The sequence below is a fragment of the Euprymna scolopes genome, chromosome 22, assembly GCF_053919585.1.
Source record: "Euprymna scolopes isolate OS-2025 chromosome 22, ASM5391958v1, whole genome shotgun sequence".
NCBI classification, from domain to species: domain Eukaryota; kingdom Metazoa; phylum Mollusca; class Cephalopoda; order Sepiida; family Sepiolidae; genus Euprymna; species Euprymna scolopes.
In genome coordinates, this window is record NC_136503.1 from 26,092,820 (window position 1) to 26,115,579 (window position 22,760).

The following is a 22,760-nucleotide window of genomic DNA, read 5'->3' on the forward strand; positions in this document are numbered from 1 at the left end:
CCCTCCCGCTTTCCTTTTATCGCGCAATTCCTTAAAAACGTCAGTAGCCGAATTTCGGAAGACTTCCCCCTGCTTTCCTTTTATCTCGCAATTACTTAAAACGTCACTAGCCGAAGTTCAGAATACGATCAAGTTTTTTTAAACGGTTAATTAAAAAAAAAATCTTTGGAACGCTGATGTTTTTAAAGCTAATTTCCTTTCAACATTTTGCATTTTGGAGATGGAACTCTTTCAAGATAAGTCGTTGCTATATTAATTTTAATTTTTATCTTTTGTATATTCAAATGTTAATAACTAAATTTTATTTCAGTATTTAATTTTTATTTTTATTTTTGGATTGTTTTATTTAATAATAGCTTTTCTCGCCCATAAATGATGTTTATTATATCTACCAAGTTGATTGCATAAGTAAATTAAGCAATTGGATTTATTTTCATTTAGTGAGAGGGAAATCTATTACCATACTTTCACTTATACACGCAAATTGGACTTTTAAGTACAATACTTAATAATTTTTTTAATGGAGAGTAGAGAACGCATAGTGGATGCGTTATCGGCAGCTCCTGTTACTCTCGCTTCTTTTTATTTGTCCCTCAGTCCTCATTTTTTAATGAGTGATTTTATTGACAAAGGGAGAAGAAAAAGCTGTATTCTAGGTTGGCAGTATTTTGCGCGAACAACCGCCAGACATGTCGGAAATTTTCTGTTTCTATGTCTATCCTTGTAATCATGCCACTAGTAAGGGTGCTGGAGGTAAACGTTTTATTTGGACTGTCATTATCCGGCTGATAGTCAGGGATCCAAACCTTTATTTAACCACTAATGAGGCTGTCCTATCAGCAGGTGCAAAGTATTGGGGCTGCTGTATTGCCATTTGGTGAATGGATTCTGGACCATGCAGTAACTTCTGGTGGGGCCTCTCGATGCTATATTAGTGGGTAATTGTTACGGCTTTACCTTATTATGTGCTACAAAAATTCTTCGTTTCTTTTTTTCTCTTATTTTCCCTCTCTGTCCTGCTCTAAGTAAATCTGACGACCTAGTCGACAAATCCCAAAACTCCATTATGACAAGTTTCAAGAAAAAAATACACGATTAAACCCAGATCTCCAACTTCCAACGTAGACCCCGACTACCATGTCTCCTTCTCCAACATGGGGGGTCTACGTTCTAACCTTCCAGAGGTTGAAACCCAATTACAGTAGACTAAACCAGACCTATATTTTCTAAGCGAAACTGGCATTGGACAGACTATTTCCCTAGATAAGTTCGGAATTAAAGGATACTCCAACTTGACTTCTAAATCTGACCCCCAAGATATTCATGTGTATGGAATATGTGCCTATATAAAAGATGGGTTTCCATATGGTAGGGACATCTCCAGAGAATATCCTAACTTACCCTATATATGCTTCCGGGTTGCACTTGCTTACACTACTGCGTTTATATTTACTCTTTATCGCCCTCATAACAGCGGAGTTACTATCTTTAAAAGTATATCTGAGAATATTGACCACGTCCTATCTGCCTCTTCTTTTAGCTAACATTCACGTATATGGAGACTTCAATGTTCACAATGTGGAATGTTTAACCCAGGCAAAGACGACCGATGATGAGGGGATGTTCTGTCATGATTTCTCCATTGCTTATGACCTCACTCAGATTGTTCACGAACCCACCCATGTGCCCGACACTGACCGCCAGTATGCGAGTCTCCTAGATCTTTTTCTCACAACTTGCACTGAACTATGTTCAGTTTCCGTTCTGTCTTCACTTAAACCTTCATACCATTCTGTTATATCAATTAAGATAGAAATGAAATGTAATAAGTCCTCAGATGTACCCCTCCATCGTACAGTATATCGATACACTATGGCTGACTGGGATAGCTCCCGTACATTTATATCAGATCTACCTCTGCGTTCTATGTTTAAAAAGGATGTATCCTCTATAGTATCAGACCTGACGGAATGGTTAATTGTAAGTATAGACTGTTTCTTACCCTCGGAAAAGTTCCAGCAAAAACCTAACAGCAAGCCATGGTTCTCTCCAGAATCTGCTGTTGCCATTGCGCACAGAAATCACTTTTTCCATAGCTATCAACGTAATAGATGTATTGAGAATAGAGCCGCTTTCATGACTGTCAGTAACCATTGTAAGAAAGTATTAAAGGACGAGAGAAAGTGTATCCTCAGTCCGTCAAGTTCAAAGTAGCTGAGCAGCGGCTTGGTTCCCACGAGTTTTGGCAAATAGCAAACATGATCCTAAACAGAAGAGTGTGCTCTATCCCAAATATCATCAATGGACCTGAGGTAATCTCGTCAGCATCAGACAAAGCCAAACTCCTTGCCAAGAACTTTGCAGCTCATTCTACCTTTTGCGACCAAGGTCGCCAACCCCCAATATTTCCTCCTTTATCAGAAAACACGCTATGTGATATACAAATATATGTACGTGATGTTGCCAAGCTAATCAAAAACATTGATTCCAGTAAAGCAACCGGTCCCGACGGTATTCCAATTATAGTACTCAAAAAACTTAAACCAGAACTAGCGCCCATACTTACAAAACTGTTTAAACGTTGTCTTAAGGAGAATTGCTTCCCATAACCCTGGAAAATCTCATCAGTATGCCCTGTATTTAAGAATTCAGGTGATCGCTCATCTTCCTCTCAGTAAAGGCCAATAAGTCTTCTGTGCGTCATGAGTAAGTTGCTGGAATCTGTGCGAAATAGGGAAGTAATCGACCATCTAAGCAAAAATAACCTTCTTAGTGACACACAATATGATTTCCGTTCTGCTAGATCTACAGCAATGTGCTTACAGTTATATTTCATAGGATTAGCGAATCTCTCGACGGAGGCAAACTTTCTAGGGCAATTACTCTTGATATATCGAAGTCCTTTGATAGGGTATGGTATAAATGTTTACTTCATAAGATCGCCAGCTATAGTATATCTGGAAATGTCTTCTCAATTATTAAATCATTTCTCTCTGATAGGTTCATAAGAGTAGTAGTTGAGGGGCAAAAATCAGAAGCTCACAGTATTAATGCTAGTGTCCCTCAGGAGGCCATCCTGGGCCAAACTCTCTTCCTGATCTACATTAATGATCTTCCAAATCACATCCTTACGTCATTAGAAGAAATTTATGATGATGGCACTACCATCTATGGTAGCACATCTAAGACAGTAAACGATCAAGTTCTCTCCGATTCTCTCTCTCTCTCTGATCTTGAGCACGTGGTAAAATTGGGAAAGGAATAGCTGGTTTCTTTTAAAGCATCTAAAACCAATCTTTTATCTTTACATCATCAACGCTCTGATCCCCATCTGGCATCAATTGAAATGAATGGGTCTCCTCTTGGGTAGGCCTCATGTTTTGACAAGCTTCTGGGCTTGACCTTTACTCCTCATCTTAAATGGAACACGTACATCAAATCTGTTGCCGAGGCCGCTGTAAAAATGGTGGGATTCTTCTTTCGATCCAGTAGATATCTCACTGCTGATGCAATTCTCTTTCTATATAAAAGCCAGGTACGTCCAAGGATGGAGTATTGTTGCCATATCTGGACAGGAGCTGCTAGAAAGGACTTATACTGTCTTGATAGAGTTCAAAATAGACTTCGTAGCCTCGTAGGAGATGTCCCTTTCTCTTCCCTTCAACCTCTATCTCACAGAAAAGATGTTGCGAGTTTGTCTTTGTTTTATCATTATTTCCATGGCACGTGTTCGACTGAGCTCCAATCTATGAGCTCCCCTTTCCAAAATTTCACAAGAAACACTCCTCTAGCTGAAAACACTATCAATAATTCCCCCCACTCTTTATCTGTGCCTAAATCTAAACGTAAATTCCATGAACGAAGCTTCTTTCTTAGCAGTGCACGCCTGTGGAATTGTCTTTTGTTTTCTTGCTTCCTTGCTAATTACAATCTGATTGTCTTCAAGTCCAACGTAAACAAGTTTTTGATGAGCCGTAACACTTAAGTTAAAAAATTTACCGAATTTCCATTACTAACGATTACTATATCGTCCAAGCGACTACTGTACACTCTTGCCCCTTATCCTCGAGTGGTCTCTGGACCTTGATAAGTGGTGATGCCTATGTAAATATATATATATATATATACTCATTTGTCTTTAATTTCTTTCTAAAGAAATACTGACAAAATGCCATTCTCTGCAATGGTACTTCTAGTACTTTCCTTTATATATATATATATATATATATATATATATATATATATATATATATATATATATATATATGAACTTTCTAAAAATGTGAGTCTTTTTGATAAAAACAAGGAATATTAGAATGAAGCTCTTATGAGATCGATACAATGGAAAAATAGAGTACAAGAGGACCAATAACAGTAAGAACAAAACCTAACTGCACAATATCGTAAAATATGGCAATGAGAGCGAGAAAGAAACCGTAGATCAATAAGGGATACGTTAATAAGGATCAAGAGAATGGGAATGGAAGGAGTAATAATAGCAGTAGAACAGGTAATGACGAGGGGGTACCATTAATAAGAGAAATAGACGTAAGAGGCAGGTTATGTTCAATCCGCCGTTCAGCGAGCATATCAAAAATAATATACCTAGGGAATTCTACGGAATAATAAATAAAAACATCCCTCCTGAGAATAGATTAAGCAAAATAATTAATAGAAACTCTTTCTCGACATTAAACAACTTAACTAACACTAAAGAAAGCTCCAACAATAGGAAAATCAGCAAAATATGGAATAATAACGAGGTATGAAATGAATGAAAGTGTCTTAGACAAAAAATGTAACTGCAGAATACCTGGCAATTGTCCGTTGGGTGGTAAAGGCCTAACCTCAGAAATAGTGTATAAATGCGAGATTAAGACCGACAGTACTAGGAAGATATATCTTGGGGCCACGGGTTGCGTTTTAAGGAAAGATATAGAAACCATGTAGTATCCTTTAAAAAGGAACCAGAGATAGAAATTAATAGTGAAGGTGTTAACGATAGCAGGGGGGGTACAAGAATCAACATTAGAAATAAAAAGAAGGAATACATTCGGGGATTGGGTCAGAGAACAATAGAAACAATAAAGATTTTGAATTGAAATGATCAGTAGTTGATAGGAGGAGGAAGTATAGCCCTGGGAAATCAAAAAAGGTGCAATCTATGTTTATTGGAAACCTTCTACATAGTGAATAAAAGGCTAGATGCTATACAGGGATATCTTCACAGGACCCGGTTTCTGCTATCACGTCTTAAATGTAACTGAGGTAAAAACTTTTTATAACAATAAAGATCCTTGGATACAAGGCCAAATTTTAATGTAGAGTTAAATAGCTTGGAATGATCTAGTCTAAACGAAGGATCCAAGTCTATTAAGCAAATATAGTTTCTATTATTCTAAACTGGATAAGAAATATAGATAAAATATAAAGCCTAACAAATATTAGAAATATTGTTCCATAAAGGCGAGCATTTTTTAGTATTTAGTTCTAGTAGTATTGATGGTGAAATAAGTGGTACCGCTTCCAGATCAATAAAACAACTTAACAATAAACTTGCAATTATTAAAAAATTAAATTAGCAATTAGTGGATTGGGAATTAATTGATATTGTTCTCTGACAACTAAAGCTTATAGAATCCCTGCTGGTTTATTTACTCTTGTTCTAAATGTTTTTATCCAAAAATGCAAGGGTAAACACCTTTTCATCGGAGTGAAACACATTTGTAGCTATTGGCTGGTTTTGTTGTCAGAATAATTATTAAGAGGATATATATTATTTTATTTAGGTATCCAAGAACACAATACACGAATTGTAATTTTGGTTTTGGAGCCATGAGTAACCCCAGTAGGTTATGGATGGATAGCAGATGTAGGTTACACCCATGGGTATATAATCAGCTTTACAATTAAAAATATGCTTTAAATTCTTAATTTGTTAAATAAGCTATCATAGCCTTTTCTGTATCTGTTTAATTAAATCAATTAATACATCATAGACGATTTTTAGTATTTACTTGACTTGAAACATCTAGTTGTCTCCCTTTAACTGCTATAAGTACCTACGGCGACGTCTGTTCCCCATAATTTTCAACTAATTTTTGAAAATAATAATAATGAGATGGATTATCTCCCTTCGTAGCTAGGTTTTCCCAATTATCGATAATCACAATAGATTAGAACGAAAGAGAATAATAAAATATAAAATAATAAATAATAGAAATGGATCGTTAACCTGGAATGATGTATCAGGATTAAATAAATATAAGGTAATGGCATTCTTTATTTCGCTATTTAATAAAATATTAACCTAAAACTGGTCTTAAATCTAGGTAATAAGATAGCCGATATTTTGTAAACATTGAAGCCAGCATAGGGTGAATACGAAACTAAAAATAACCGTAACGTTTAAGCTAGGTTGTTCTGGCCATATTGTAAATATAAAAATAAAATTAAAAAAAATAATCATGTGAAATAAAGAACTATAGAAATCTAATTTAAGAATTCAATGAATAGTATTAGTAAAAGATATTAAATGGCTACGGGTTTTTTGTGGTAACTTATGAAAGGTTTTTAAATAAGGATACGAAAATTAGGTGATATATTAAAATTTAAATAAGCTCTTGACAAAAGATGCATCCAGGATAAATCTTTTCGCATGCTTCATTTCTTTTAAGAGATATTTCTTTAAATAATGTTCTATTGTTAAAGTGTTTTTATTCAAAAAGTCTGAATAAAGGCTGGTTATGTGAGGATTTTCATACGCCATAATGCTTGAAATTGTCCAACCGGTCTTGAAACAATTGTAACTTACAATGAAATACACTTTTTGTTGCTACCACTTCTTTTTTTGAAATCTTGGTTTTGTTAATACAGTATATATATATATATATATATATATATATATATATATATATATATATATATATATAGTTATTCACATACAGTACTGTTTCGCTGTTTCACAGCTCACCAGTGCGGCTAGACAAGGAACTACATCAAGCCAGGATCGAAACCCGACCGCCCAAACGAGCTTCTGACCGTTTCAGCTATACGGCTGCTGCTATGTGGCAGTGAATTAACAATGTTTTGACATTGTCCAAATACTTAAGCTCAATTTGTTTACACAAAGAGCATCGCTTAATACGCTAATGGTAATTTTTATATCACTTTCCTATATGCTCAACCTAAGATAGGGAGCATTAGGTGTGTGCATGTGTGTGGGTTATCTTATTGACGACATTCGATTGATAAATATGCTAAGATTGCGTAGGCATATGTTCGAATCCTTTGCTTATATCAATTTCTGATTCCTGAATTGACTAGACTTTCAGGACTGTGGAATAACTGCTGGTGGAATGGTAAGAGTATCATATATACAAACACGAATGTCTAACAAAAACGCATCATAATGCCCAAGATATACACATACACTCACACAAGCACATATGTATGTGTGAGTGTTAGCGTTTGTGTACATATATGCATGTATATGTATATATGTCTGTATGTGTGGGTTTTACTGTTACAGAGTCTGGGTAATTGTACCATAGAGGATATTGGAGATATTCGGCATCTTCATTATATAAAATCTTTTTCGCAGACTGTTCTATTTTTCTTCTTTTAAATCTTGTCAACATTCTGCCATGTGAATCTCAAGAGTATCATTGTATTGTTGCCCATTTTTTGTTTGAACGTGTCTCTTGACCCTCGGAGGTCAGCCATTTATTACGCTGTCAGCGACTGCACTGTTTTTCATTAAATAAAGTCGACGCCTATTAAACGAGAATATATAAAACAACAACTAACGCAAATAAATAAACATAAAAAAACATAAAGGAACTACATTAGAAAAGGCGAAAAAACAAACAAATGTAGTAAAAACTATTGAATGTCGACGCTAAGTAAGTAATTTGTTTCCTCTAAATGATGACATCATCCTTTCTTGCGAACACAGCCATTATTATTATCATGATGGACAAAAATATTTGTTGTACAGATGAGGAATTAATAAATACTATAAAAAACTACCTCAACTCTCCCGAAAGAAGATAATGCTTAGGAGGATGGTATCATGGCGATAAAACAGTTACTACACTACCCTCTTACTAAACAGAATATCGTGCATGAGAGGATCGTAGCATGCCGAGACAAATATATAATATATTGCCCGCATAATGCACGAGACGATTGGTTTCATAACAACACAAACGATACCTTACCAACTTCCGAAAGAAGTTTATGCCTGGGAGGACCTCTAATGGACAAAGAACAGCTACTATCCTACATCCATCTGTGGTTGCTCCGACCGCATTGGCTTGCTTTTCTGTCGGATTTTGTCTGCAAAGCCGTGAAGGAGCCCTGGTAATTAGACAAGCCTAAGTCTCCTTATCATGTGTGCGGGCCTGCATCTGGAGAGACAACTCCAACTTCGACTATATTGCTGCATCAGACGTTGCAGTGCACCAGACTAGATGCAGAAACCATTGCTATACGAGATAGGTTTCCATTATGATCAGCTGTATAGTTTTGACTTCAAACAAACAGTTACCAAATCTGCATTTGAAAGAGATTTAATCATTACAAGTTTTTTACACACCATTATTAGTTACTGTTCACTCACAATAGAAAGTAATATTTTCTAGAGGCTAAATGACAACAAGTATTCCCAGATTTCTAGCATTTTCCAACTGATTCCATAACATTTGCAAATTAATTTACTCATGTATGATATCAGTTCATCATAGGTTTCTCTCTGGCAACAACTGTTGATCTTGTTTGAGATTAGAGTGGTAATACGCCTCTCCAAGGTGTAAGTATTTTTACTGACATTCTAGTGTCTTCCACGTGCTACAACGGTGATCACCGGCTAGGTTGTCGGTTATCTATAATATATATTTATAGAAATGAGAATATGCGCGTGAAGACACTACTCAGCCTATATACTCAACGATTTTTCATTTACTGATTTGAAATTTAGTATATAGGGTATTCAGACATGTGGAAAAATTTTAATCGGTTGAGGGGAAGAAGGGCTGAATTGAAAAATCAGTATGTGGGGGATCATTTTGTCAACTGTTTCACAGTTGCGCATGCGTGAATTAATGACATGACAGATTTCTTTTATTAAGAATAAGTAGGTTTGAAAAGCTTTTTAAAAATTGTGTCAAGTTTGCCCAATAGTTATCTTAATTGACTCACTCTCTTTGGGTTTTGGTTTCGAGTATTTTTTATTTACAATAAGTGGACTGTTTGGAAAAAAATCATAATACTCGCATGTATATGTATCAGTTGCTGTATGAATTAAGCTATAATATTTATGGATATTTTATGACCGGGCAACGATGAGAGGCCTGCTAGTTATATAGTAAAATTCACGCGGAATAAGCAAAAAAAAAAAAAAAAAAGAAAAAAAAGAAAAGATAATGCCACTATCATAAATAACAAAATCCTATATTATAACTATATGTTTTAAATGAGAAGGACATTTTTTTATAGAATCAAATTAGGTTAATTTGAATTTACGTACTTTTTGATTACAATTAATTTTTGTTGCTTATTGCTTTAGTTTTCGCTTTATCAATTGTTAATATTACAAATGCACATTGGAAAAATAATGTCAAACTTGTTCTAATAGTAATACATATTGCGTAAGAACTTTCGAAATTGTTAAATTCACACTTTGCCAAAACTATTTTGTGAATTCTTTTACTACGTTCATGCCAATGCGAAATTCTGGCTATCTAAGCGTTCAGCATCATTGGTGTATGTACGATAACGTTGAAAATCAGTCTACCACTTTTCAACGGATTTCCGATGGAGCACAGTCCAATTAATATTCATCAAACCATACCACTGCTTGACTGATATGTTTTTCAATCAGAAAGCAATGTCTTATCACCACAAGTAATTCGGATGTTTAATTGATTTGAAACTTTAGAATAATAGCTTTACATTAATAATTATCATTTGGACACTAATAATCTTTTTGTTTTTTCTAAAATCTGACACGTACCATTTGAATGTCTTTATGTGAATCATATTACTGGTGAAATTTATGTGTTAGGCTCGAGTGATGTGTTAATAATGATTTTACACGAATTATAAAGAAAAAAGATTTGCACGTCGGAATAGATTGTGATGTCATAATCTGATATCTCTGTACCTCACTCACTCACTCACTCACTCACTCACTCACTCACTCACTCACTCACTCACTCTCTCTCTCATTACTTTCTATCTTATATTTTCAATCTTATCCGATATTTCGCCTCTGTATACGATTTTATGTTATCTTTTAATTACTTTTATTATCGCATCTCTCACTATTTCTTTAGCTGCACCTTTACCAATATTTCAATCATAGTCATTTGTTTTTCTAGTTTTGAATATGAATATTACAAAACATCTGATATTTCCCAAAAACTCTGGTTGTGGTTCCGGAAAAGCCCATTTAAATATTTAAATGGGCTTTTCCGGAACCACAACCAAGGTAAATGTTTCTCGCATGTTTTTCCCGTTAGGGATCCCCTCCCCCATCTTTTTTCTTTCTATTCAAAAAATACTACATTGCCAAAAGTGTATTTAATCATAAAGTCTGAAGAAATGCTGGTTTTTGAAAATTTTCAAACGATATAATGTTTGAAATTATCGAACTGGACACTGAAACAATTGTAACATAAAATGAAATATACTTTTCGTTGCCATCAACACCTTGTCTAGAAGACTTGATTTTGCACACACAGTATATATATATATATATATATCTATATATATATATATATATGTATATATATATATATATATATATATATATATATATATATATATATATATATGATTTTCAGGATGTGAGAGATTATATATAATAAATTCCACAGCAATACAAAGTCGCAGTCTTAGAGTTCCGGTTCGTTGTCTGTTTGGCTTTTGGGGCTGCGACGTTGTTTGGCTGTGAAATTTATTATATATATATATATATATATATATATATATATATATATATATATATATATTTACATATATATACATATACACATATATATGATGATTGCGACGTCTGGTCAGACGAAAAAGAAAACAATTAAATCCTTGCAGAAATCAATCGCATCAATTTTAAAGTGATATAGACCTATAATATTGCTCATTTTTCTTCTGGTATAAGTTCCCATAAAATTCTTTTGGAGGTTTTGGTATTTCTTAGGGATGACAACGAAAGTAAAAGTAAAGAAAAAAAACGACCATTTTTTTATTTATCGATCTACGTGACCTCCGATTTTAAACGTCCTTAACAATATTACTTAAATTTGAAGACCCGACGAAAATGCTGCTCGAAACAAAAGAAAAACTGATGTTTAAAGAAAAATTACATTGAAAGTAAAACATAAATGTTTTAATATAATGAATAAGAATATACCTAAACTGAGATGTTTAAAATAAATACTTTTACTTACATATTTTTATATATGCTAATTTACTAAACACATTTTCTTGAAGAAACTATTGATAGTAAAATATTTTACCGTGCAATCAAGGAAGATAAATAAATTACATTGAAATGGAATGTATTCTTAAATAAATTGAAAATAACCCGATTGAATGTTAACATAGTTATAAACATTTTTCCTTATTAATAAATAAAATCATATAAGTTGAATTGAGAAAATATGCATTTATCAAAATATAATTAAAATACAGATTAAACACGAAGCAAGTAAAAGATCGTAAAAAATAAAGTATAAGAACGCAATTCAACACGTAGGATTGTAATAGATTAAAGAAATGAACTTAATATAGCGGTAAAAATCGTAATACATTAGGTATACAACTTAAACTTGGACGCCGCAAATTCCGCCAATTTCCATTGTTTGTCTAACTTGGAAAAGATAACAGAAAAAAAAGGACGACGACATTGTCGTGTACTGCGCTCATTTACAGGAACTCTACGGGAATATGTCAGATTCATAAACCGATTTTAACTTGAAATCCCTGGTTAGGTAATCGATCCGTTTACTGAAGCCAATACAGAGGTGCCAATCCATCTAGAAGAACTTGTAGGTTTGCAAAATGACGTGGATCTGAAACCAAAGTTCAAAACCTCTTAACAAGCTTTTTGGATAGAAACAGCGATTCCAAAACGCTAACAACCCCGTGGAAAGAGATCAAATAATTTTTCTTTGCTTTTCTGACTTCCTACTTGATTGAAAAGGGGATTTGGCGCTGTGCCCAGGCTCCTCACCAAACAAAGAAACAAACTCAATATAACAGAGTGTGGTGATCTCCTGACTGCTCCTGATAAACTATCCTGATGTTGGCAGTTTGATTGCCATGCACGAAGCCAGCCCATCTTATTAAGCAGAGTAGTTGTTAATAATTTCTCGTTCGTTCGGTTTTACAATTTATTTCATGTTCAGTTCAAGGTGTTTGTGATAGAAAAATAAATATTAATAATTTTTGTTAGTTAAAATTGTTTATTATACTGTTTGTGATTGACGAATCAACTAATTCTTAATTTATCATGTATGTCGTTCTGACGTTCGTTGGAAGAGGGTGGGAGCTGGCATTGTGGTCCGGTGGGAAAAGGGGGTAGTGGCAAAGACGTTTAAAAAACCACTGAAGTATAGGAATCGAAAATAGCTACGAGGATTGTAAATAAACGCAATGCAGCGGTAAGAATCTTAAGTTAGAAAAGGAGCGTAATATAATAACTAGGATCGGAAAAGATAAATTAAAGGAACATAATATAGCCACAATGGTCGTTATAGATTAAGTAAAGGAACTGATAGATTAAAAAGAATATAAGGTAAACGTACAGATTAAAACGTAATACTTAAAGTAAATGAACACGTAATACAACGACAGTGATCGTAAAAGATACAGAAAAGAAACATAATATAGCAGTAAAGAACGTAATAGATAAAATAAAGGAACGTTATAGAGCGCAATAGTTCGTTATAGATTTAATAAAAAGAACGTAATATGACAAAAACTGTAATGAATTACGTAAAAGAACGTGATAGAGCGGTAAAGATCGTAAATGAAGATAATATACTTGTAAGACTCGTAATAGATTAAATAAAATAAAACATATTATAACCATATATAATAAGTAACGTACCGTACTTTGGAGTAATTGCGCCAATTAGCTAAAAGTGCTCTTTTGGCAACCATACATATAAAGAGCACTTTTTTTTTTAGTTGGCGCAATTATCCCTAGATTTGGCGCAATTACCCCAAAGTACGGTAATATATAAAACCAGAAAGGATAAAGTAAATGAGCATAATAGAGCAGTAAAGAAACGTAATCTATAACATAAATCTCACCTGTCTGTTTAAATGTATGTTTGTATGTATGTATGTATGTATGTATGTATGTATGTATGTATGTATGTATGCCTAAAACTTTCGACAGAGACGATGGATTTTTACAGATTGGTATCATTTTGAAGTTCGACTCTTCGGACGACAAATATCGAAGAATTTGCCAAAAACATTAATTCCATTTACTCTGGCACTTTTTTACAGGGACAGGTCGCTTTTTCGCCGATATTTCACAAAATAATCGTCTTCTTTTCGATTAACTAGCCTTAATTCTAGCATACGTCACTTCCGGTTTGGCGATCGGTGCAACCGCACAGACGTCACGTTTTTACGGGTTCGAGCCTGCCTGCCTACCACCACTTTTTTTTTTTTTGCTCAACACATATCTCCAAACACCCGGGCTACGCCGGGCGCCAGGCTACTATAGCATAATACTTAAAGAAAAAAGACCGTAATATAATAACAAAGATCTTAATAAGTGTAATAAATGAACATAACGATAAGAACCGTAATATATTAATAAAGCAACGTCATATGTATCGACGATTGTAGTAGTTTAAGTAAAGTGACGCAATGTAGCGGTAGAAATAGTAATAGATACAATAAATAAGGTTAATTAAGCGGCAAGGATCGTAATATATTAAGTAATGGAACGTAATATAGCAGTAAGAATCGTAATAAATAAAAAGCCATAATATAACAACAAAGATTGTAATAGATTAAGTAAAGGAACGTAATATATCGGTAATGACCGGAATGAATTATGGAATAGCATAATATAGCAAGATATATCTCAATGTATGTAATACAGGAACATAATATACTGGAAAGGATCGTAATAAAAATGTTTTTAGTAAATTAGCGTATTTTAAGTAAAGCAACCTTACATAATTGCAAATAGTGTAATGGATTAATTAACAACATTTAATATAGCGACAAAGATCGTAATAAATCAAGTAAAATAACGTAATATATAAGGATCGTGAAATATTAAATATAAGAACGCAATATTTTTCTTGCTATTTCACTCCCAAACAATGCACGATGCTATTATTACGAAAGGTGCTACTTGTAATGAAAACATGACGACAGATTCCTTCTAGTCATCTTTTATTCAATTAAGAATTCTACTACTTGTCTACTTGAGATGTGGAAATGTTCAGCTTTTATAGTTTGGATTATCAAAGAAGAGATAATCCATATTCACAACACGACTATTTTGGACCAATTGTGCATGCATAATATGTAGTAGGTGAGCAGCGAGATGTCTGTTTACATTACATTTGAACTTCTGCATGTCAGTACAGTTAGGGAAGCAAGTACCACGGAGGTAATTCCAAAGTCTTGCAGTTCTAAGAATAAACGATTTGAGTAGAAGGCTTTCCGACATCTAGGGATTTCTACAGTGTAAGGATGGGATGTTGCTGCTTATCTGGTTAGTCGCGGGAAAAAGTGTGTGGAGTCTGTCGGGGTACTTTCCATTTAAATACTTGTAAAATAGATAAAACATCTAAAATTCGTCGATGGAACAAAGGTTGGGGTTGATTGTGTGGGACTAATAAGGTTGATGACTCTGTTTTGAACCTTGTCTGGCAGCAAGCGACAAGGGTCACATGCACCAGCCCAGGTGTGACAAAATACTACATGCATGAGTGAAGGGTGATTTGAAAAGGTAACGACGAAAGCAACTTGCAAGCACGCAAGAGAGAACCCACTTTATTCGGAGCAGCCTTGGCAATGCCATAAATATATTTGCTCTAATCTATGTCTAAGTATGTAAAGCCGAGGAGTTTGAATGAATAGTTCTCGGGTAGCGTATCATTAACTATGATTTCAGTGTTTGAGAAGGTTTCTTGTAATTATTAAGAGAAAGGAACCAAGTCTTACCATCCACTTATTCTCATTCCCCTACAGACTAGAAGTTTTCTTCTAAGATTTAAGCCATTTCCTTAGATGTGTTTTCATTTGTTCTTCCCTTCGTGTCTGTTATAAAGCGTGGTGTTATTAGCAAATATACCCATCTCAGATACAATTTTATCAAGGAGGTTATTTATGAATATGACGAAATAATAAATACCAAAGAATCGACCTCTGTGGCACACTCGCGTTAATATCAGGTTGTTTTTATGAACAACGTTTAAGGGCAATGCAGATCTCTCTCTTATGTATGAAATATTTATGTTAAGTATCCGTCTATGTATTACTAAATTATTTCATTTTTGTAAGAAGACAATCGTGCAAACCCCTGTCAAAGGCCTTACACATATCGAGGGCTACTGCACCAGTCTCCCCTGCTTTATCCAGTACGCGATATATACATTCGAAGAGTAGAGTCATGATATCTGCAGTAGAACAGGGTTGCCCTAACATATAAAGTTAAAGTAACATTACATGTTTAGTTAACGTTACATGACATATTTAGTAAAAGTAACACGACATATTTAGTGAAAGTAACATGACATATTTAGTTTAAGTAACACGCCATATTAAGTTAAAGCAACATGACGTATTTCGGTTAAGTAATCTGATATATTCAATTACAGTAACATGAAATATTTAGTTAAAGTAACATGACATATTTAATATGAAGTACCATAACATATTTAAAGTAACAGGACATATTTAGTTAAAGTAACATATTTAGTTAAAGTTACATGACATTTTAAGTTTAGGTAACATCACATATGTAGTTAAAGTAACATATTTAGTTAAAGTAACATGACATATTTAGTTAGAGTAATGTATTTAGTTAAAGTAAGGTATTTAGTTAAAGTTATATTAAATATGTTGTACAAGTAACATGACCTATTTAGTTAAAGTAACACAACATACTTAGTTAAAATAATATGACGTATATTTTTAAAGTAACGTATTTAGTTAAAGTGTCATAAAATATGTAGTTAAAGTTACATAACATATTTAGTTAAAGTAACATTTCATATTTAGTTAAAATAACATAACATATTTTATGTAACACGACATATGTAGTTTAAGTTACATTACCTATATTGTTAGAGTAACATATTTAGTTAAAGTAACATCACATATTTTTTAAGTAACATGACATATTAAGTAAAAGTAACCTGACATATTTAGTAAAAGTAACATGACATATCTAGTTAAAGTAACAGTACATATCTAGTTAAAGTAACATGACCTATTTAGTTAAAGTAACATGACATATATAGTTAAAGTAACATGACATATTTAGTTAAAGTAACATGATATATATAGTTAAAGTAACATGAGATATTTTTTAAAGTAACATGACATATTTAGTTAAAATAACATGACATATTTAATAAAGTAACTTGACATATTTAGTTAAAGTAAAATATTTAGTTAAAGTAACATATTTAGTTCATGTAACATAACTTATTTAGTGAAAGTAACATGACATATTTAGTTTTAGTTTATTGCCAATTACTTTTTAAAAGAGTAACACGGATGAACTATTAAATGTGCAAAATAACTGGAAAAATTATAGAAAAAATGTTTTCTGCAACATACTAAAACTATACACACCGGTCCACGTGCGATCGCCGACGTTAAGCAACGTTGAACTTTGTCAGTACAAAAATGGGTGACTATTTGATCTCCACTCATCTCAGCATTGCTTCCAGACGTCCTGGACTTCCCCTTGCCACCTGACAAGCAGTTGCGATTCAGGAGAAGTATCGGTAGAGATTGCACCACCCTTGCTCTACAATTACAGTACAGCTACTATTACAGGGGGTATCCATTGTCTCTTTAGACTGAATGTACACATCGATTAAGACCTAATAGAGCACTATAGGGCCATTTGCGTTTGAACTTAGCCGATCTCATCGTCTGCATCGTTATCCATTAAACCAATCTCATTCATAATTACTAATGAAAATAGCGTTCTTTCTCTATCTTTTATATAATTCCCATAAACTCGTTTCAAACATGTTTATGATATTCTTATTTTAAATGTCATTAAATTACAATTTATAATTGTTTATAGAAGGAATGCTATTTCCCCGATCACACAGATTTACATAGAATTTTGTCCGAAATTTTAAGGGTTCAGCAAATGTGTTGAAAATTAATAGTTGTCAAAGGGGACAGTTGAAACCCCGCGTTGGTTGTACTAGACGACCCGGACCTACTGCGCGCTAACCGGTTGCTGAAATGGAGAAAATCTCCAGACTACCAAACCTTTCCACTTTCTTTTTTCTTATCCTCTTTAAATTACACTTAGAGAAAGTGTGCGCGTGGTTGTGTGCATGTATGTGTGTGTGTACGTGCGTGAAAAAAAGAGAAAGCTAAGAGTTAGGGGCGCCTGTGTGAGTGACTTGAAAATGATCGCTGGCATCGCATTGTCTACGAAATGTTTACAACCCCTCTCGTTAGGTAGGCCTTCTAAAATTCTTAAATAAATGAATAAATAATTAAATAAATAAATAACAGAAAGAAAGAATACCGAACCAGAGTTTTGATGTTGAATGACACTCGGCTGTTGTCGGAAGCTTAAGACGAACTCGATGGGAATAAACACCCAGCGACAGACAGACTGGCAGCAGATTTTACCAACTTTGTCTGGCTGATCTCCATTTTTAACATTCCTGGTATAAGGTCTGACCACCTGACCTGACCTTCGACATGCGGTCAATGGTTCTGCGATCATTATCTATGCCTTTCTGCACTAATATTAATACCTAATTTCGAACCATGAATCTAATAGTAAACATGTTCCAATACAAGGAACAAGTGCAATATAAATACAAGTGCAATTTAAAAACAATTGCAATTAAAAAAAATACAATTTAAAAATAACAAAAACAAATTAATTTAAAAGCAAGTGGTGATCACTGTGTAAAAAAAAAAAAAGCAAGTGCAATTCTAAAGAAAGTGAAATTTAAAAACATGTGCAATTCAAAAACAATCGCAATTTAAAAACCAGTGCAATTGAAAAACAATTGCAATTCTAAACAAATAGCAATTCAAAAACAAGTGCAATTCAAAAAAAAATTCAAAAACAATAGCAATTCAAAAACAATAGCAATTCTAAAAAAATAACAATTGAAAGACAATAACAATTGAAAAACAATAGCAATTGAAAAACAATAGCAATTGAAAAACAATAGCAATTCAAAAACAATAACAATTGAAAAACAATAGCAATTCAAAAACAATAGCAATTAAAAAACAAATGCAATTGAAAAACAATAGCAATTGAAAACCAATAGCAATTCAAAAACGATAACAATTCAAAAACAAATGCAATTGAAAAACAAATGCAATCCAATAACAGTAGCAATTCAAAAAACTAGTGCAATTTAAAAAACAAGTGCAATTCTAAAAAATAGCAATTCAAAAACAAGTGCAATTCAAAATCAAGTGCAATTCAAGAAACAATTCAAAAACAATAGCAATTCAAAAACAATAGCAATTCAAAAACAATAGCAATTTAAAAACAATAGCAATTCAAAAACAATAACAATTTAAAAACAATAGCAATTAAAAAACAAATGCAATTGAACAAATTAGCAATTAAAAAAACAATAGCAATTCAAAAACGATAACAATTCAAAAACAAATGCAATTTAAAAACAAATGCAATTCAGTAACAATAGCAATTCAAAAACAAATGCAATTCTAAAAAAAAATAGCAATTCAAAAACAAGTGCAATTAAAAAACAAGTGCAATTCAAAAAACAAGTGCAATTCCAAAAATACAATTAAAAAACAATAGTGATTGAAAAACTTTAGCAATTGAAAAACAATAGCAATTGCCAAAACAATAACAATTGAAAAACAATAGCAATTCAAAAACGATAACATTTCAAAAACAAATGCAATTGAAAAACAATAGCAATTCCAAAACAATAGCAATTCAAAAACAAATGCAATTCAATAAAAATAGCATTTTAAAAACAAGTGCAATTTAAAAACAATAGCAATTCAAATACAATAGCAATTTAAAAACAATAGCAATTCAAAAACAATAGCAATTTAAAAACAATAGCAATTCAAAAACAAATGGAATTCAAACAAAAGTGCAATTGTAAAACAAGTGCAATTCAAAAACAATAGCAATTCAAACACAAGTGCAATTTAAAAACAAATGCAAATCAAAAACAAATGCAATTCAAAAACAAATGTAAATTCAAAAACAAATACAATTGAAAAACAATACTAATTTAAAAAACAATAGTAATTTTAAAATAATAGAAATTCAAAAACAAATGAAGTTCAAAAACAAATGTAATTTAAAAACAATAGTAATTTGAAAATAATAGAAATTCAAAAACAAGTGCAATTGAAAAACAAATGCAATTCAAAACCATAGTAATTACAAAACGAAAGCAATTCAAAAACAAGTGCAATTCAGAAACAAATTTAATTTCAAAAACAATAGCAATTCAAATACAAATGCAATTTCAAAACCAGTGTAATTAAAAACAAATGCAATTAAAAAACAATAGCAATTTAAAAATAAATGCAATTCAAAAACAAATTCAATTAAAAAACAAATACAATTCAAAAACAAATGCAATTTAAGCACAAATGCAATTCAAAACAATAGCAATTCAAAAACAAGTGCAATTCAAAAACAAGTACAATTTAAAAATAAATGCAATTCAAAAACAAATGCTATTAAAAAAATGCAATTGAAAAACAATAGTAATTCAAAAACAATAGTAATTACAAAACAAAAGCAATTCAAAATCAGGTGCGATTCAAAAACAAAATGCAATTCAAAAACAATAGCAATTCATAAACAATAGCAATGACAAAACAAATGCAATTAAAAAACAATAGCAATTCAAAAACAAAAGCAATTCACAAACAATAGCAATTCAAAAACAATAGCAGTTCAAAAACAAGTGCAATTTAAAAACAAATGCAATTCAAAAACAAATGCAATTCAAAAACATGTTCAATTTAATGACAAGTCACAAAAATGTCTACACTCTTATAGGTTCTGCATTATCTGCTCGGCTTCGACTCTTGTTCCATCATCGCAGTAAACATCACTTTGCCTGTTGTACAGGAATTTTAATGGAATATGCTCTGAAGGACTCGGTGCATGTGTGCCCTTTCGACGTATATATTCTCCACTAACACAACAAGCAGCTAAATTTCACCCTTACTGTTGACGTCCTTGACGCCGGAAAGACTACTTTAATAGATTCTTCCCTCAGACTGCTAAACTGTAAAATTCCCTTTTCTTATTTCCATTTCTCTGATTGTACTTACATGCAAAAAATGATATGTAATGTGAACAAAGATCTCGCTGCTTTACACTTTCTTAAGTTAGAAACGAGCCTAAATAATAGCCTTTTACTTTTCTAAATTAAAATGGGCCCTGTTTTTGTCAAAAAGAGAAAAAAAAACGTATTGTTAAATGACCAAAAACAAAACCAAGAACAAACGAATAAAGGTTAAAAGTCGTGTAATACTTATTTTAATCACTCTCACCTCGAACACGGCAGATTGTCACTTGGAGGTAAGGGGCTATTAGGCCTAGGAATAATTAAAACGATATTGGTTTACGTTATATTTGAACTTCTGCATATCAGTACAGGCAGGGAAACTAGTAGCAAGAAGGGAATTCCGATGTCTAGCTGTTCGAGGGACTGCGTGTTACAACAGCTTTCTGGCATTTGGAGACCTCAATAGTGAAGTGGTGTGATTTTACTGCTAGACTAGTGGTAGATGCACCAGCCCAGATGTGGCAACCATATGTGGGCGAATGGTGGCTTTATAGAGGTACAGGATGGTCTTAGGCGTGAGTAGTTTTCTAGCAAAGTAAACATAGCCCACCTTCATTGTAGCAGATTTTGCAATGTCCTCAATGTATTTGTTCCAGTCCATATTTTCTGTGAATGTAACGTAGAGGAGTTTTGAAGAGTTTGAAGGAAGAAGTATTTGTCATGGATACAAGTGGTGCGAGAGCCATCTGGTAATTGTTTAGGGAAAGCAGTTTAGTTTTACTAGGATTAAATATAACCGCCCATTTACGGTCCCATTCCACTACGGCCTCGATGTCATTTTCTAAGGAATCAGGTGTTGTCTTAGAATTGTGTACATCTGTTCTTCCGTTGAGCATGCTATAGAGAGTTGAATCATCAGCGCATATCCCCATATCGGACTCAGTATTATCAGGGAGGTCCTTAAAACATATCAGGAATAATAGTGGTCCAAGGATCGACCCCTAAGATACTCCTGCTTGAATCTTACATTAAATCTTAACTTGTAAAATCGTGTGAACAAGTTTCAACTGAAGTTTTCATTTATTAAATTCGCTTACATTGGAATGCCGTTCGTAAAAACCGGAACCAATACCTGAACCAATACACTTCAGCCATTTGTCTCATGTTTCCTTTTCTTCTTAGAAAGTCCTCTGCTGTCTCCACTTTTAAAAGTGATAGTGATCAGTCTGCCCCAACTAAATATCGTCCCGTTTTCTTACTATTATTAGTTTTTTTGAAAGGCTGACCAATGGCAAGCTTATTCATTTTCTGGAAAGTCTGAGCTTCTTTAGTAATTTTCTGTATAGCTTTCGTGATTTCAACAGCTGAACTATTAACTGAGATAACCTAGAAGTAATGTCAGTTTATTGATAATTCAAATGGGGAGGAGGACCATTGCGCTTGATATTTCAAAGCCGTTTGACAGAGCGTGGAATTATAGTAGATATTTACTTTCACTCCAACATAGTAAGATGTGACACAAGGTCAAATTGTTTATGGTAATTAATGATTTTTAAATATAAAAGTAAGTTTATTTTATCAATGCCAGGGCGAGAAAAGAATTCAACTTTATAGGCATATAGATATATATATTAATGAATAGTAAATATAAAAAAAATATGTGTAGTAATATATAGCCATATATAGTGATAATTAGTAGGCCTGCACATTGTGGCGTAGTGGATAAATTACGTGGCCTAGTGAATAAGTCATTTGGCAAAATCTAACTATAAATTTCGCTCTTCTTGAGGTGAAAGTTCGATCCTCATTTTGGGGGCGACATTTACCGTACAATTTCAAATTACTTAGGACTTCTTCTCCTTAAGATTAAATAACTAAAAGACTATCAACGAAAAGCTTGTTCATTTTTTCGAAAGTCTGGGCTTCTTTATTGATTTTTCGTATAGCTTTCATGGGTTCCATTCAACAAGTGATCTACTAACTGATGTAGCAGGGGAGATATGACAGTTTTGTTGATAATTCAAGGAATGGGACGGCTTTTGTGCTTAACATTTCGAAGGTCTTTGACAAATTTCGCCATTGTGGCATTCAGCATAAACTTCAAGATTATGGTATTGTTGGTAAGGTAATTGTTATTAATAAGTCTTGTCTCTTTGATTCTGCATTGTCTCGAGCGACCTCCCACAAAAAAACAAAATGATCACCATTTAAATATAATCATTTTCAAGTGATAATAATTGTTCAGTATAAATAAAA